The 17773-nt window shown below is 38.6% G+C and overlaps 1 pseudogene; it reads right to left on the minus strand.

Annotated features, from left to right (window-relative positions):
* The window catches only part of LOC102549955 (uncharacterized), a 52230-nt pseudogene extending 34708 nt beyond the window's left edge, over positions 1-17522 (minus strand).
* Positions 17523-17773: the final 251 nt, after the last annotated feature.

Raw genomic sequence — 17773 nt, forward strand, 5'->3', positions numbered from 1 at the left:
TATGAAATAATTATCACCGGAGGTACAGGGTAGAAGAGACTTGGGAGGAAGAGAGAAGGGGGGAGAGGAAAATGTTGTGGCTTTCCCTGGAGTTATCTGTATTTTGATGCTAATTCCGCTGCCCCAAGGACCACTGCCTAGTCACTTATTCAGGACTCAGGTGACTTCCTCAGAACCTTCTCCCCATTTAATTTGTAAAATAGAGGTAAGGGCGGGTACCGGATAGAAGAGGCCTGTCATTGGACAAGAAGGAAGGATGGGTGGGAGAAGCTTAAGGGAAGAGGAGGAGAGAGGGGAGGGGGAGTAGCCTCGGGACAACATGGAAGCTGATGTTAAGTTTCCACGCTGTACCTTAAGAACATTATTATGAATGTTCTTAAGGGATGGATGTGTACCGGGCTTTGTATGTTTAGGTGGGCAATTATTTCTTATCAATTGGATCAAAGGTTATTATGTTGCGTGTTCTTTCGTGTGTAGATTTAAGTGTAAGGGAGTGTGGGGCGGCTGGTCTGGGCCACCATGGAGTTGGGATGTGTGTTTCTGGTATGGAAACCTGCCTTGGGAACTAGATAGGTAGAGAGATTGCTGCCAGGCTCAGAGGGAGGCCGTCGGCAATGTGATATGGGATGGAGCAGAGTGGGTGAGACCTTTGCTGTTTCTGTCAAGATATCTAGCAGATATCTTGGGGCACTACAGTGCCGGACCTAGAGTGAGGGGAAAAAAAAAAGACTTTTATTTTTTCTTGTGATTTTACAACAACAGGAAAAAAGGTGAGCAGGATCAGTTATGGGAGGAGACAGGTAAGATGTAAAGAGGATCAGGAAATTGAACAGAGGTGTGTGCCAATGGAGAATGGGGAATGGGGGTAGCCAATAAAAAGGCCCAGATGCCAGAAAAGCAAGAGGCTTCCAGGATCCAGCGGTGATGACATTAGCTGAAATAGCCAACAAAGGGGAGAGCGAACCTGTAGAGACCATATGGAGAGGTTAAGCACGTCCACTGGTTAAGAGATGGGTCCACACACTCTTTTCAAAATATTTTAACCCAGAATTGTTCCTGTCTAAAGGAAATACAGGGACAAAGAGTGGAACAGACACTTAAGGAAAGGCCATCCAGAGACTTTCCCAATTGGAGATTCATCCCATATGCAACCATCAAACCCAGTTACAATTGCTGAAGCAAAGAAGTGCTTGCTGACAGGAGCCTGATATAGCTGTCTCCTAAGAGGTTCTGCTAGAGCCTTACCAATACAGATGGGCAACGCTTGCAGCCAACCATTCGACTAAGCACAGGGACCCCAATGGAGGAGTTAGGGAAAGGACTGAAGGAGCTAAAAGGGTTTGCAACCACATAGGAAGAACAACAATATCAACCAACCAGACTCCCCCAGGGCTCCCAAGGGCTAAACCACCAACCAGAGAATGCACATGGAAGGACCCATGGCTCCAGCCACATATGTAGCGAGGATGGCTTCTCCCTGGCATCAATGGGAGAAGAGGCCCTTGGTTCTGTGAAGGCTTGATGCCCCAGCATGGGGGAATGCTAGAGCAATGAGGTGAGAGTAGGTTGGTAGGTAGAGGAGCATCTTCATAGAAGCAGGGTGGAAGGGAGTAGGATAGGCAGTTTGTGTGTAAGGGGGGTGAACCTGTAAGGGGATTGAGTTCTGAAATGTAAATAAATAAAATAAGCAATAAAAATGTAAATAAAAATAAAAATAAAAAAGTATCTGTATATAAAGCATGCAAATCCTTGATAAAGGAAATAAAGAAAGCCTGTGGGGAGATAACGTTGCATAGGTAATTTTGGAAAACAACCCTGACATTTATCAAATGATTCAATGTATGTTTAACATATGATCCATCACTTCTATTTCTAGTTATACAAAAAAGAGATATGAAGGGCAGTCAATAAATGTGCTTTTTAAGCACAAGAGGTGTTAATTTTACTCTTGATAAAAATGTTAATGGAATCAAATTAACTGTTGACATTGTTCAGTTTTTCTATACCCTTAAGAATATTCTGTATATTGGATCTATTAATTACTAACATAAAGGTCAAAGTTTCCAATTTCAGGAAAGGATATGTGGATGTTACTATTTCTTCATAGGCAAGTGGATGAAACTAGAAAATATCATCCTGAAGTAACAGAAAAGCACACATGGTATGCACTCATTGATAAGTGGATATTAGCCCAAATGCTTGAATTACCCAAATGCACAGAGCACATGAAACTCAAGAAGGATGACAAAATGCGGATGCTTCACTCCTTCTTTAAAAGGGGAACAAGAATACCCTTAGGAGGAGATAGGGAGGCAAAGTTTAGAACAGAGACTGAAGGAACACCCATTCAGAGCCTGCCCCACATGTGGCCCATGCACATACAGCCACCAAACTAGATAAGACTGATGAAGCAAAGAAGTGCAGGCTGACAGGAACTGGATGTAGATCTCTCCTGAGAGACACAGCCAGAATACAGCAAATACATAGGTGAATACCAGCAGCAAACCACTGAACTGAGAACGGGACCCCCGTTGAAGGAATCAGAGAAAGGACTAGAAGAGCTTGAAGGGTCTCGAGACCCCACATGAGCAACAATGCCAACCAACCAGAGCTTCCAGGACTAAGCCACTACCCAAAGACTATACATGGACTGACCCTGGACTCCAACCTCACAGGTAGCACTGAATAGCCTAGTAAGGGCACCAGTGGAAGAGGAAGCCCTTGGTCCTGCCAAGGCTGGACCCCCAGTGAACGTGATTGTTGGGGGGAGGGCGGTAATGGGGGAGGATGGGGAGGGGAACACCCATACAGAAGGGGAGGAAGAGGGGTTAGGGGGATGTTGGCCCGGAAACCGGGAAAAAGAATAACATTTGAAGTGTAAATAAGAAATACCCAATTTAATAAAGATAGGAAAAAAAAGAAAAGAACTCTTGCAATGACATAGCGAATTATGCAGGCTAGGTGATGATGAGTGAAAAAGTATATATGTATGAGAAACATTCTGTGGTGTGACCAACATGACATTTGAATTTAAGGAACAAAAATGGGAATGGCAATGTCAGTGTAATCATTTGGAAGACTTTAAGACTGGTCTGTGGTACTACAATTGACCTGCATTTCCTTGGGACTTTGTTGCAAAATTTCAATTTTATGTTTTAATATGTTTTTGCTCCCAGAAACATTATTTTTTGCAAAGATGCTTCTAAAGTTATAACTAGGGGAGACAGAAAAGGTACTTCAGCAAATACAGATGAGATCAATGCCTGCCTTGATTCTGATGTGAGAAGCTGTGTATCCAACTACCTCTTCTGATGACTGGATCAACTCACATCTGTCACCACAAGGCCAGAAATCCAAAGATGCATCATACCTTTGATAGATAGGAAACAATACTTACTATCATGTGAAATTTGTTTTAGATTACTTTGTAAATTAGCAATACATCTAGGATGTGGCATGCTCAAAAAACTACGAAGTAAAAATGTTGTAGTAAAAATTTACAACTTAAAAAAAGCACATGCTTATGTGAGACCACAGTGTATTCCTCGATCACCTTTTCTCATACCTTCATTTTCCTTTTCCTGTTTTCTCTTGGCACTATGGAGCAAGATAAGCACAAGGCCAAGGGAGCATCACTAATTAGTGTATTGCAGGACTTAGAAGTTACTTTTCAATCTTTCCCAGATTGCTGTAGCACCGAGCTCTTCGCTTTTAGACACAATGGTTACAAATAAGTATGTTCAAATGCAGGCTAGAAGTCAGCATCTGAAAATGAACCTTAAACATTAAATAAAGAAAAAGAAGGGAAAGAGAAAGATTCTTGACTGTGCTATGTAGAACCACAACAGTGTATATCATGCCATTTTTTCCTTTCCCTTCTTTCTCCCAGACTTTTTATTTATATTTTTAAATCTAACACTTTGTGTATAACCCATGATGACTGGAGAGAAAAATAAGACTAATAAATATTATCAAGAGCAAAATTATTTCTATTTTAAATGATAAAGCGGGCCAAACAAAATTGAAAAGTTTAATCTCGCTTAAGTTGGTTATTTTAATACAGACAGATGAGGAACAGACTCATCATCCGTCACCTTAGTAAGTTTCACACACCGACTACTCTGACCATAAAAGAGTAGCATCACAAGTGAAACATTTTCTTGTTCCTTCGAAAATGTAGAGTTCATTTTCTACCAGGCTTCAGTATCCTCATTCCTCTCCATCGGAAGTTTACAGCTCATTGACATTCAAGTGTAATAAAGAAATGCTAAAATTTGATGTTGAATATTAAAGCATAAGGACGCCTGTGAATAGAGAGAGATTTCGCACACTGCTACTCACTGGCACTAAGGTCGGTATACAAGGAGAATGAAAATGCAAGCACCTGACTCCATGGTAAATAAGTATGGTAGCTCCCACTATCTACAGCTCCAATTCCTAATGTTTTAGTAGCCTGCAGTGTACTGGGGTCAAATGTTAATGCTTGTCCTGACTTTCAAGAGAAAGATCACATTCAGACAGTTTTTATTGTATTACTGAAATCATTGCACTTTAGTATCAGTTATTATTATTAGTCTCTTACTGCACCTAAATGAAATTTTATCATGGCTAAGTACCTACAGGAAAATTATGGTAAAATAAGGTTTAGTACCATGTGCAAATTTTAATATGTAATGGAGTTCTTGAGATATATTCTCTGTGGATAATGAGGTAACACTGTACTCCTATTCAGAAAAAAAATATTTTCTTCTGTATATCAATAGAAGTAAAATACTGAAATGGTGAAAATATTGCTTTAGAAAAATTTAGAAAAATTTTACTTGTATAGATTTCATGTATCATGTGATCTCTTAAGTTGCATTTTACTTAAGCCTAAACTGTATAGTCTGACTTTACTTGTCAGATTATGAAGATGTCCAATTTTCCTTATCGACATAAAGAAGGATGAGTGTTAGTTGTAATATTTATAGTTATTAATTTTTTAAATCTCAAAACATTGTATTTTTAAAAGCTATTCATAATTTCAGCTGAAACAAAGGCATGCAGGGTTTTTTTTTTTTTTTTTTTTTTTTTTTTTTTTGTCTTTATATCTCTAAAGGACAGAACATACCATGTGCCCTTGAGGTGAATACAAAAAGAGAAGGGGAAGAAGAGAGAGAAAGTGGCACCACTTCTGAATAAAGTTCCTGTAATGTGGTGAAAGAAGCATCTAAAAGATCCACTCAAATGTTGCTGCATATTAACAGTAACAAAAGCATTTATATTTGTGAACTCGCTGACCTTTCAAGGCCTCATTCAGGCTGTGTTGACCTAATCCATGCTACTGAAATTGGTTTCTAATAGCACATCAAAGAGTGTTAACTAATTGCTTGTAACTTTAGCCTAGTTTCCAATACAAATTAAAAGTAAAAGGAGGCAAAGTGTCCTAGGAAAGAAAATTGATATTCAGTATGTTTTGTATTAATAAATCACCGTAAGTCTGACAGAGAAACAAGGTCCTTCATGAATGCTACATTGTGACCTGTAACAAATACAATTCTAATTCTTCCAGTGAAGACCTAACTCAAGGAATAAAGATGCTTTACTTGAAGGAATGTAGACAGAAAATCTTCCCCCCTTCTCTCCCTCCATACACACACACACACACACACACACACACACACACACACACACACACACACATATATATATATAGTGGTTTCATTGTCTGTTTTCTATTTTATAGTTAGTCAAAACCGACATGAATCGATTAAATGGTATACCATTATTATTTTTAAAACAACTACAACTGATTATTTACATTTGGACAATTTTGTGTATGACCCAATTGTAAGGATTCTCTCTCTCTCTCTCTCTCTCTCTCTCTCTCTCTCTCTCTCTCTCTCCCTCCCTCCCTCCCTCTCTCTTTTTTTTCTTTCTCTCTCTCTTTCTTTCTTTCTCTCTCTCTTTCTTTCTTTCTTTCTTTCTTTCTTTCTTTCTTTCTTTCTTTCTTTCTTTCTTTCTTAGGACAGCAGGTTTCCGAACTAAACAAAGGTAAAATTAGACAACAGCCAAAGGTTGAAGAGAGATAATAGGTCATCTAAGTTAGCATTAATAAGAAAACAAGAAATCATGCTTGTTAATATTCTTCAACTCAGCAAAAATGCCTCAGCTTCATTTTACTGGACTGTACATTGGTATCTTAGTTACAGTTTCTGTTGCTGGGAAGACACCATGATCACAGCAGTTCTTATAAAGAAGCATTTAATTGGGCTGGGTTACAGTTGAAAGGTTTAGTCCATTATTGTTATGGTAGGAAGCATGGCACCATGGAGACAGATATATACTGGAGAGGCAGCTGCAAGTTCTACATCTGAATCAGCAGGCAGTAGGAAGAGAGTGAGACACTTGGCCTGGCATGAGTAACTTAGACCTCAAGACTCACCCCTAGTGAAACACTTCCTCAAAAATGTACCCCACCAAGACCACACCTCTTAATAGTGCCATTCCCTGTGGACCTAACGTGACATTTTCATGCAAACCACAACTTTCCACTCCCTGCTCCCCACAGAATTATAGTCATATCATAATGTAAAATTCATTTAATCTAACTGCAAAAGCTCCCATAGTCTTTCAAAGTATCATTACTCTTAAGTTCAATGTTCAATGTCTCTTCTGGGACTCATGGCACATACTTAACTGTAATTCTCCATAAAGTCAGAAAGCAGATCATATACTTCCAACAAACAATGGAACAGGATATACATTACCATACCAAAAGGGTAGAGAAGGAGTACTACACCAAAACAAGACTGAAAACCAGTTGGACAAACTCCAAACTGCATGTTCATGGCTGATGTCAAAATACTCTTCAGGTCTCCAACGCCTTTCATCTTTCTTGACTGTAATACACTTCTTTCCCTTGGGCTGGTTCTACTCCCCATTAGCAGCTTTCATCAGCAGGAATCCCATGGCTCTGGCATATCTTACCTCTTGGAGTCTCCAAAGATATTCAGGCTTTATTCTTTCAACATCGTGCAGAGGTCTCTCTAGGCCTCCATGCAGGGACACCCCTAATATATGTGGCCAAAACTACCAAGTTCTTCAGCTTGCTGGGACTGGAACATGACTACTTCACTCATATATACGTTTACTAGCTTTTCATTTTTGATTTTTTCTGTTGTTGATGATTTTCTTCAACAACAACAACCTAAGCTTGCCTGTCCTAGAAATTGCTCCTCAGACCAAGGTTATCTTGAACACTGAAGTCTGCCTCTGCAATCCCAGTGCTAGGAATAAAGATATGTGTTCTTAGCCAAGCCCTAAGCTTTTCTTTAATTTATTTTCACAATTGGAAGTTTGATTGGGTGAGACCTTACCCTTAGGTCATCACTCCTTTTATTCCACTTAGCATTGGGCTTTTCAGGGGTTGGGGATTTAGCTCAGTGGTAGAGCGCTTGCCTAGGAAGCGCAAGGCCCTGGGTTCGGTCCCCAGCTTCGAAAAAAAAGCATTGGGCTTTTCTTAATCATTTTATCTCTTTGAATATAGGATTTAACTCCATTAGCTTCCTGGTTCCCCCTTTTTCCTCAAATTGTACATTACATATTTTTCCTTGCTCAGCTTGTTCCTTTTCAGTATAAATCTAAATAAGACTGTCCACTAATAACCACATGACAGAGTCAGTGCTGGACTATTTAGAAATGTCCCCTGCCCATGCTATTATTAATCCTAGTACAGAGCCATGAAGGGTCCATGGTTGTTGCTACTTCAGGCTCTGTGAGCCTCTATGAGCCCTGCTTAAGTTGAGCTCTGTGAGCCATGTTCTTTTGATATTCTCAACCATTTTTGGCTCCTACATTTCTTCTTCTCCCTCTTACGTGGAGTTTCTATGGATCCAAAAAGAGGGGCTCAGAGGAGATCTCCAATTTGAGGTTTCTTGCTACCTAATGTTTGACGGTAGGTCTCTGCATCTGTTCCCATCAGCTGCCAGAGTAAGCCTCTCTGACGATGATGATGGAGGCTAGGCTCTAGACTATGAGTATATAAAGAGATCTTTAGGAATCATTTTTTCTTTATTTATAGGTTTATGTGTTATCCATCAGGTCCCTCTCATGGCCTGTATCTCAAATTAGAGCTGGCATTGGTTGGCAGCTCCCACAAATTCTATACCTCTATTTGCCCAATAAACCTTGCAGAAGGGATAAGCTATAGGTCAAAGTTTTTGTGGCTGGGTTGTTGTCCCAGTCCCAACAGGAAGCCTTGGCTACTTACACAGGATGCTTGTTCAGGCTCTGAATGGTCTATGAGTAAGAGTCCTAAGAAGGGTTACCCTCATAGATTCCAGGGACTTTCTACTGCAATACATTTCCACATCACCTTCAAAATACACTCAGTTCAAATGGCCTCCTTTTCCTATATTATCTCCTTCCATTTTTTTCTCTACTTTATTTCTGTTATTTCAATTTCCATACAACCTCAATCCACCTAAGAAATCTATTCTGTTTCCCATTCCCAGTTAGCTCCATGTGACTCATTTAGACTACATCTTGTTACTTAGATACTCTGGGTCTGTGAATTTTAGGATGATTATCATTGACTTAAGAGCTAATATTAACTTATAAGTTAATATTTATCTTTCTGTGTCTTAGCTCACTCAGGATGGTTCCATTCATTTGCCTAACAATTTCATGGTATCATTTTTAATTGTTATTTATTTATTTTACTTTTTAATTAATTATTTATTTACATTCCAGCCATTGCCTGCCTTCTGGACCCCCCTGCCACAATTCTTCCATTCCTCCTCACCCTTGCCTCCAAAAGGGTGCTCCCCTTCCCCCCAGGTCTCTCCTTTCCCTGGAAAGACTCAAGTCTCTCTAGGATTAGGCACATCTTCTCCCACTGAGACAGGCAGTCTTCTGCTATATATTTGCGAGGGTGTGGGAGGAAGAGTTGTTGGGGGATCAGATCACCCTGTGTATGCTCCTGGTTGATGGCTCAATCTCTGAAAGTTCCTAGGAGTCTGAGTTAGTTGAGACTGCTGGTCTTCCTATGGGGTCTCCCTCTCCTTCAAATTCTTCAATCCTTCCACTAATCCCTCCATAGGGGTCCCTGACTTCACTGCAATGGTTGTTTGTAAGTATCAGCATCTGTCTCAGTGTCTCACTCATCTGCTGGTTGAGTCTCTCAGACAACACCCATGTTAGGGTCCAGTCTATAAGCACAACGTAGTATCAGTAATAGAGTCAGGCCTTGGCGCTCCCTCTCACCCCATGATATGGTTCCCAAGTTAAGCTGGTCACAGCACAGCCTTTCCTTTGGTCTCTTCTCCATTTTTCTCACTGTATTGCTTTTAGACAGGAACAATTCGGATTCAGAAATTTTGGCTGTGGGTTGGTATCCTTGTCCCTTCACTTGAGGTCCTTCCTATCTCCTGGAGGTGAACTCTGAGTTCCCTCTCCTCACTGTTGAGCATTTTGGCTAAGGTTACCCTCATTGAGTCCTGAGAGTCTCCCACATAACTGGAACTTTCTAGAAGATCCCCCCACCTCCCACCCACAGAAGTTACATATTTCCATTGTATCTTTTTTTTTAACAGCTGAGTAACAGTTTATTGTATGAATGTACCACATTTTCTTTTTCTATCCTTTGGTTGAGGAATGTCTAGGTTGCTTCCACTTTCTGGCTATTATAAATAAAGCTGCTACAAAGGTAGTTGAACAAGTGTCCATGTGATAGGATGGGACCTGAGAATGGTATAAGTGGGTTTTAAGGTAGTTTCAGCCCCAGTTTTCTAAGCAATTGCCATATTGATTTTCATAGTGGCATAGAAGTTTGCACTCCCACTATAAATGGAAGAGTGTTCCCCTTGCTTCACATCCTCACTAGCATGAACTGTCACTTGTGTTATTGATTTTAACCATTCTGATAGGTGTCAAATGGAATTTCAATCTCCTATCTTAGCCTTTCTGTTACCATGAAGGGACACCATAACCATGTCAAAATTTTTAAAGAGGAACAGCTGTTTTGCATTGGCTTACAGTTTAGACGTTTAGGTCACTATTGTCATGGTGGCAGTGCATAAGAGCATGCTGGCAGATATGATGCTGGAGAGACAGCAAAGAGTTCTATATCATCTGGATTATGAGGCAGCAGTAAGACAGTGAGATACTTGTCCTGGCTTGAGAATCTGAGACCTCAAAGTCCATTTCCAAGCTTCTTCCTTCAAACCCACACCTACCCCAAAAGGCCATCCACCCTAATAGAGTCACTCCCTAATGGCCTATGGGAGCCAGTGTTAGTCAAACTACTACAAATGTATTGCTGTGTAATTCTAAACAAATTAGAATTTTTTCAGAAATAATGCCTATGAAGCATCCAGTGAGAAAATGTAGTAACTATAATTTTCAGCACTGGGAACACTGTAATAACCAGAGAAAGTTTCAGTACAAGACACAACACAACAAAAGGATTAGTCAACAGTCATGGAATTCAAAGTAGTAGTTAAAAGATGAGGAAAAGAGAAATACTGGAATGTGATCTTTATCTGGATAGAGTAAAAGAATAAGGAGAGGAATAAAAAGTAACAGAAAAATCATATTAATATAAAGATAAAGTATTCTTTCCAAAGAAACAAAAAGAAAATTTGACTCAGAAAAGTGGAGGTCAGAGATTTAACTCTGTCAACTTGGAGGAGTCACTTAACCTCTCTAAATTTCAGCTTGTTTTCATTTCAATGGCAAAATTCCATGTGTTAGGGATTTTTAGATATAACATAGGTATGCATATATAACATATATGCACTCTTATTTATATATATATTAATATAAGTATATCTCATATGTATATAAGATACATAAATCAGAATATATCATTTTAAATAATATTATAATACTAATAGTACTAATAATACTATAGTTTATATTTAAATGAAGTATAAATACACTTTATATACTTTAGTATAAAGTAATCTAAAACAATATCTGATACATGTTATGTGCTCCAAACTTGAAACACATTATTGGATATTAGTTGATGGAATATAGATTTACACAACTAGACTTATCAATTAAATTATTAGACTATAGTAAAAAATTTTTATAGTTTCATCATATATCAACTTTAGTCAATCTCATAAGAAGTTACCAAAAATATTTTCTAGGCAGATATATAATTAAAGCACCTATGCAAAGCATGTGAATAATTAGTAAGTGAATCCAATTCTGGAAACTAATGCTGAGCAGTGAAAATTTAAGTTTCAGATATTAACTTTTAATCTCATCAATTTCATGCTATACAACCATCATGTAATTAAGTCATTAAATTAATTATTATTGAATCTAATTTTGAAGGCTGAGGGATATCAGTCTCAAACTGATTGACAGTTAATTACTCTATTATCCCTTCAGTGAAGTGGATACAATATAGGTAGTGTGATGATATTTGATAAATGTATTACACATAGAGTCAAAATGCTCTACATAGACTACATTAAGTTATTTATGAACAAGAATGATTTAATGTGTACATGGAGATATCCCTGAGAAGAAAAACTGTCTTAAGTACTTTTGCTAGAAAATTTATATATTACTGAAGACTCAAAGGTAAGATGAAATGTTTTCCTCTCTTTTTCTTTCATAATAAAAAAGTAACAAGAACTGACATTTATTTTAGATTGTGCTGGTGTTATTAAAAATATTGAAGCAATAGAAAGATGCAAAGGAGCCAATAAAAAATTTACCTGAGGAATTAATAAATGATCTCATATTGACAAATATAAAGGTAAGATATGTAAAACCTGAGAATAATTAGAATTTGAAGAAAAAAATAAACACATAGAAACCTAAGACATCCTATTGGAAAGAACTAAAAGCACCAGAGAAAGAAACATCATCTTGATGATGCCCAAGATAGTTAATTCTGAGAAATATACACAAATATTTGCCAAATTATTATAAACAAATATTCACCTCTATTAAGTATCCAGGTAGACTATGATAAAGCAGAAGCCAACAGTGATACCTTCTATTTTGACAGTAACAAACTGGCTATGGTGAGCTTTGTTCTCAATGACTAAATTTATTCTCATAAATTGTATATACTATTATTTACTTTGGTAAATGTATCCACCCAGTGCTTGCTCTCAGTCTCTAAATATTTTGATCTATCAGTTTTATATTCATCCAATGGAAAGAAAAAATATGAACATTGAATTTCACATTAATTTAGCTACATTATAGAAATATTTTAGGGAAAAATGTTGATAAGTTATACATTAAAGGATCGGGTGTGGGGATGGAGAAGAGAATACTGAGAGACTACAGTATTGGGGACATCTTGGGTCATTGTAGAAACCTAGTACAGACAATACTCCCTAGAATCTAGTAGGAGGTTTCTATCAAAGACTCTTAGTGAAAGGGGATACATATCCTGAATTAGACATCTGTAACTCAGCAAGGCTTTCGGTGGTCTGACTGGGACATGAACAAAGCCACAAAAACTGCAACCTATCGGGGCTGAGGATTTAGCTCAGTGGTAGAGCGCTTGCCTAGGAAGCGCAAGGCCCTGGGTTCGGTCCCCAGCTCCGAAAAAAAGAACCAAAAAAAAAAAAAAAACAAAAAAAAAAAAAACTGCAACCTATCATTTGTCCTGTCTGAAAGATGTGCTGGGGTAATGTTGACACAGCATTTTTGGGCATAGCCAACCAAAGACTGGTCCAACTTGAGATGTTATGAGAGGAAGCCATACCTTACAATACTGTTGGGTGGCAAGGAAGCAGAATCTGGAGAGCCCAGAGACCTAGTATAGAATATAAAAGACTGGCAAGGAAAAAAAAGTCAATGAAATGATTCTTAATGACACTTTGCTATATTTATAGATTCATGCCAGCCCAATCGTTATCAGAGAGCTTAGTCTAGTAAATGATGAGGGCAGATGCAGAGACATGCGACAAAACTTTAGGTTAAATTTGGTGAATTCTGCAAAAGGAGAAAAATTGTAGGAGCCAGCAGGGGCTAGGATCTCAGGAGTACACACACCACAGAATCAACTAGGCAGATGTTATAGGGGTTCACAGAGACTGAAGTGACAATCAGAGAGCCTGTACAGATCTGAGCTAGTTCTCTGCATATATGTTATGACTGTGTAGCTTGGCATTCTTGTGGGATTCCTGAGAGTCGGAGAGAGGGGTGTCTCTGACTCTCTTTCTTGCTATTGGTATTCTTTTCCTCTTATTCAGTTGCCTCATCCTTGGTATGACAGTTTGTTATACCAAACTATCTTATGACTTGTTATGCTGTGTTCAGTTTATATCCCTGGAAGCCTGCTCTTTTCTGAAGGAAATAGAGGAGGAGTAGACATGGGGAAGAGGGGATGTGATGGGTAGTGTTGGAAGGAAAAGAAATGGTGATCAGGATATAATGCATGAGATAAGAATAAAAGATAAAGTTATGCATATTAATAAAGATTTAATGATTTCATTAATAAATAATTCTGATACTAATATAAGTGGCCTACTATATCTAATCCTTAAATGACCTCACAACAAATATCTTTGTGGACTTAAGGTTTCAACACTCAAGTATAAAACTTTGAAACTAATCTGTTGCTTTATTGGGTACTTATAGTAAAATTGTTAGCTGTATAAGTGTGTAAATTTTACTTTTATAATTTATCACATTTTAATTAATTTTACCTAAAAATTTTGTACCTTGGAGGTGAGATTGATCAATGGTTAAAAGTGCATTCTGTTCTTGCAAAGAATCCAGCGTATTAACTCACACCCAATGTGTGTCTACCTTCGGGGTAACCAATGTAGTCTTCCGGCCTCTGCAGGTACCTTACTCATGAACACAAACCCAAACACAGATACCTACACACGTTGCGTTAAATAGTAAAGACGGCCATCTTCATAGAAGCAGGGGGAAGGGGGATGGAAAAGGTGGGAAAGGGGATAACATGTGAAATGTAAATACATAAAATATCCAATAAAAATAAAAATAACAAAAGAAAAGGCAACCAAACTACCTCCCAACAGCCTGGTCTGTTCTCTTCTCAGCAGAGACTCTCTGACTTTGAAATCTCTTCACAGCCTCAAGCATCCAAATTCACAGGGCTAGCTGGGGTACACTTCTGGCACACCCATGCTTTGCTCCTGTACCTTTGTCTCTGGAACCCAGTTGAGTCTCCACGTGAAGGAAAACACCACACAATCTTAGTTTAAAATCAACAGGTAACTCAATAGCTGGGCGCAGCAACTAGCATCCTAATTTGTAAGCCATTCTAAATTAAATCCTCCCGTAGTGAATCCTGCTAGATCTGCCATCTAAACCCAGGCCCCTTGTTTGTCACATCTTGTCCTCTCAGCTCTCCCCTTTCAAAAAGCAAGTCACTATTTCTGGCCTCCTCTCTTCCCCTCTCCGACCTCAAAGTCCCACCTACTCCTCGCCCGGTAATTGGTCCCCTGAAATCTTTATTGATTAGGGGAAGGTTCTGCCACACCTACATATTCATTTAATATTTTAAATGTCTCAAACTTAGGGAAAAATATACACTTAGGCACATATTTATTTATGTATTCAGATTGATTAGTAGATTTCTTAAATCTACATCTATATTTACTCTGAACATATATCTGTGCATACTAAAGTTGCATGATAATATTTTAATTTAAAAATGATGTAGGCTTTGTTGCTTAATATCTACTGCTGAAAGGACCTGAATGTATTCCTAAAGTATTATTTATAATTAAATAATAAAATTGTCTTTAAAAGAACACTTATTAATAGGTGTAACACAGAGGAGAAATCAACCAGAAGTTACTTATTTTATTTTATTTAACATTTTAGTTGTTAAAATTTTTTTCTTGATTTTTTTCCTTTGTTTTTATTATTTTTCAAATTTATGTCCTAACTAAAATTTCCCCTCCTGTCTTTTCTTCCAGTCCTTCCCCATTCCACTCTCTTAACCACTTTTCCTCCATTTGCCTTCAGAAAAAGGCAGGCATCTGAGAGACATCAAACAAGCATGATGATAATAATATCAAGTTGCAAGAAGAGTAGGCCACACCCCTTATATTAAGGCTAGACACAGCACCCCAGTGGTTGTAAAAGGACCCCAAAACCAGTCAAAAGTCAGAGACAGCTCCTGCTCACACTGTTAGGAGTCCCACAAGGACATCAAGCTATATGACTGTAACTTATCCAGACACCTAGGTCAAACCCATGCAGACTCCTTGATTATGCTTCACCTCCCTGAGCCTCTATGATCCCTGTTTAGTGGATTCTGTGGTTTTTCCTGTGGCATCTTTGATCCCTCTGGCTCTTAGAATCCTTCATAATCTGCTAAAGATCTCCCAGAGCTCCTTATGATGTTTGACTATGGGTCTCTGCATCTGTTTCTGTAAGCTACTGAATGAAGCCTCTCTGATGACAATTATGCTAATCTCTGGTCTATGAGAATAGCTTAGTATCCACAGGAATTAACTCATTTACTGTTTTTTTTTTTTTTACCCTGGTTGTGTTTGGTTCTATTCTAGGTCACTGGGTCATCCAGCCCCTCCAGGCAGTGTCAGTAGTGGGCTTCTTTTCATGTGTAGCATGGGTCTCAATCAGGAGGTTACTGATTGGCCACTCCCACCTATTTCCATGCCACCTTACCACAGCGCATCATTGTAGGCAAGGCAGATTGTAGTTTGAAGGGTTTGTGGCTGGGTTGGTGTTTTAATCACTTCAGTGGAGTCTTGCCTGGTTACAGGAGATGGCTTATTCAGGTTCCATATCACCAATTACTAAGAATATTAGCAAGGGCCATCCTAGTAGATTGCTGGTGATTCCCATTGCATTAGGTTTCTAAGTCACCCACCAAATACCACCCACCTCCACCCATCCCCGCCAATTGTCTCTTCCAGTATCCTCTCCCTCCAATATCCTTCTACCTAATCCCTCCTGTTCCTGTCCCCTCTCCACCAACAATATTTATTCTATTTTCCCTTTCCAGGGAGATTCATACCTTCCCACTTTATCCCTCTTTGTTACTTAACCTCTCTGGGTCTGTGGGTGGTAGCATGATTATCATTGACTTCACAACTAATATTCACTCATAAGTGAGTACCTAAAATGTTTGACTTTCTGGGTCTGTGTTACTTTACTCTGGATGATATTTTTCTAGTTTCATCCATTTGCCTATAAATTGCCTGATGTTATCTTTTTTTTCTATTGCCCCTTTGTGAACTTCATATCATTCATCCCATCTCATTCCTGTCCCTGACCCCAACTTTCACCCTTCCAACCTCCCCCTGAACCGAGAAAGAAATTCTCATTTTTGAAGATGTAGCACGTCATAGTGTGTTTCACAATAAATACTTTGGTCTGTGTTTCCTTGATTGCAAATATTCATTACAATGATGAGTTTGTCTTGTATGAGACCTCTTGGCTTCTGTTGCTATATCAATATTGGAACTTAACTGGGACTCTTCTTGGGTATTATATTGTTTCTTTGTTACCTGAAAATGTTATAGTTTTGGAACTCTAGGACCAGATCCTTCATGCACTCCAGCAGTTCATTCCTTGGGTAGACATTGAGGTGGGCCAATTCAAAGTTCTGGACCTTGAGCTTTAATGAATCTGAGCTGATCAGGCCATCAGTTCTACTGTTCCCTTGGGACTAGCTCACCAGCAACTCCTACAACCAGGGCCAGTTCTATCTTGCTGCCCGGGCAAGTTATAGAACCCACTCTTTTAATTGTTGCAGCTGGTGAGGGACATGGCCAGTTCATCCTCTCATAATCCCAAGGCCAGCTCTTCCAATTGCTATAGAAGGTGAGAGATGAGAGAAAGGAAAAGGCATCTCTCTCATCCACACCTCTGCCCAGCAGATTGCCTCACACTCTGGTTTATTTACAAACCCCACATCCAGGGCCAGCTCTACTGTGCTGCCCATGTGAGGTGCATGATATCTTCTGCAATTTCCTTTAAGAAAAAGATGTCACATAGATCTGTCATTTGCTTGGTTCAAGTTAACTCAAGTTCTGTGATATTATTTGTGACTATTGTGAAGGATGTTATTTCCTGATTTCTTTCTCAGCCCTGGGAAGGCTACCACTATTTTTATGTGAATTTTGCATCCAGTTGCTTTTCTGAAGATGTTTATCAACTGTATTATTTCCCTGGTAGATTTTGGAGGTCAGGTATAATTTTGTATCAGATGCAAATAATGACTTCTTTGTTTCTAGTTTGTATCCCCCTTGACCTACTTTAGTTGTCTTATTGCTCTAGCTACAACTTCAAGAACTATATTGAGTAGATATGGAGAGGACAGTCTTTCCTTGTTCCTAATTTTAGCAGAACTACTTTGCATTTTCCCCTATTTAATTCCATGTTTGGTATTAGCTTGCTGTAAATTGCCTTTATTGTGTTTAGGTATGTCTCTTTTATACCTGATCTCTCCAAGAATCTTTGGATTTTGGTAAAGGCTTGTTCAGCATGAATGTGATGGCCATCTGTTTGTTGTATTCATTTTGTTTAGATGGTGACTCACACTGACACATGTTTGCATGCTGAACCATTACTTTGTCTCTAGAATGAAATGTACTTGATCATGGTGATGATCTTTTTAATGTGCTTTTGGATTCAATTTGTAAGTGTTTTATTCAATAATTTTTCCATAAAAATTCATGAGTGAATTTAATCTTTAGTTCTTTTTCTTTGTTGAGCCTTTATGTGGTTTGTGTATAAAGTGTGACTATGAGCTCATAACATTCCTTCTGTTTCTATTTTGTGAAATGATCTGAGGAATGTT

This window comes from Rattus norvegicus, chromosome 4 (assembly GCF_036323735.1).
Source record: "Rattus norvegicus strain BN/NHsdMcwi chromosome 4, GRCr8, whole genome shotgun sequence".
Taxonomy (NCBI): domain Eukaryota; kingdom Metazoa; phylum Chordata; class Mammalia; order Rodentia; family Muridae; genus Rattus; species Rattus norvegicus.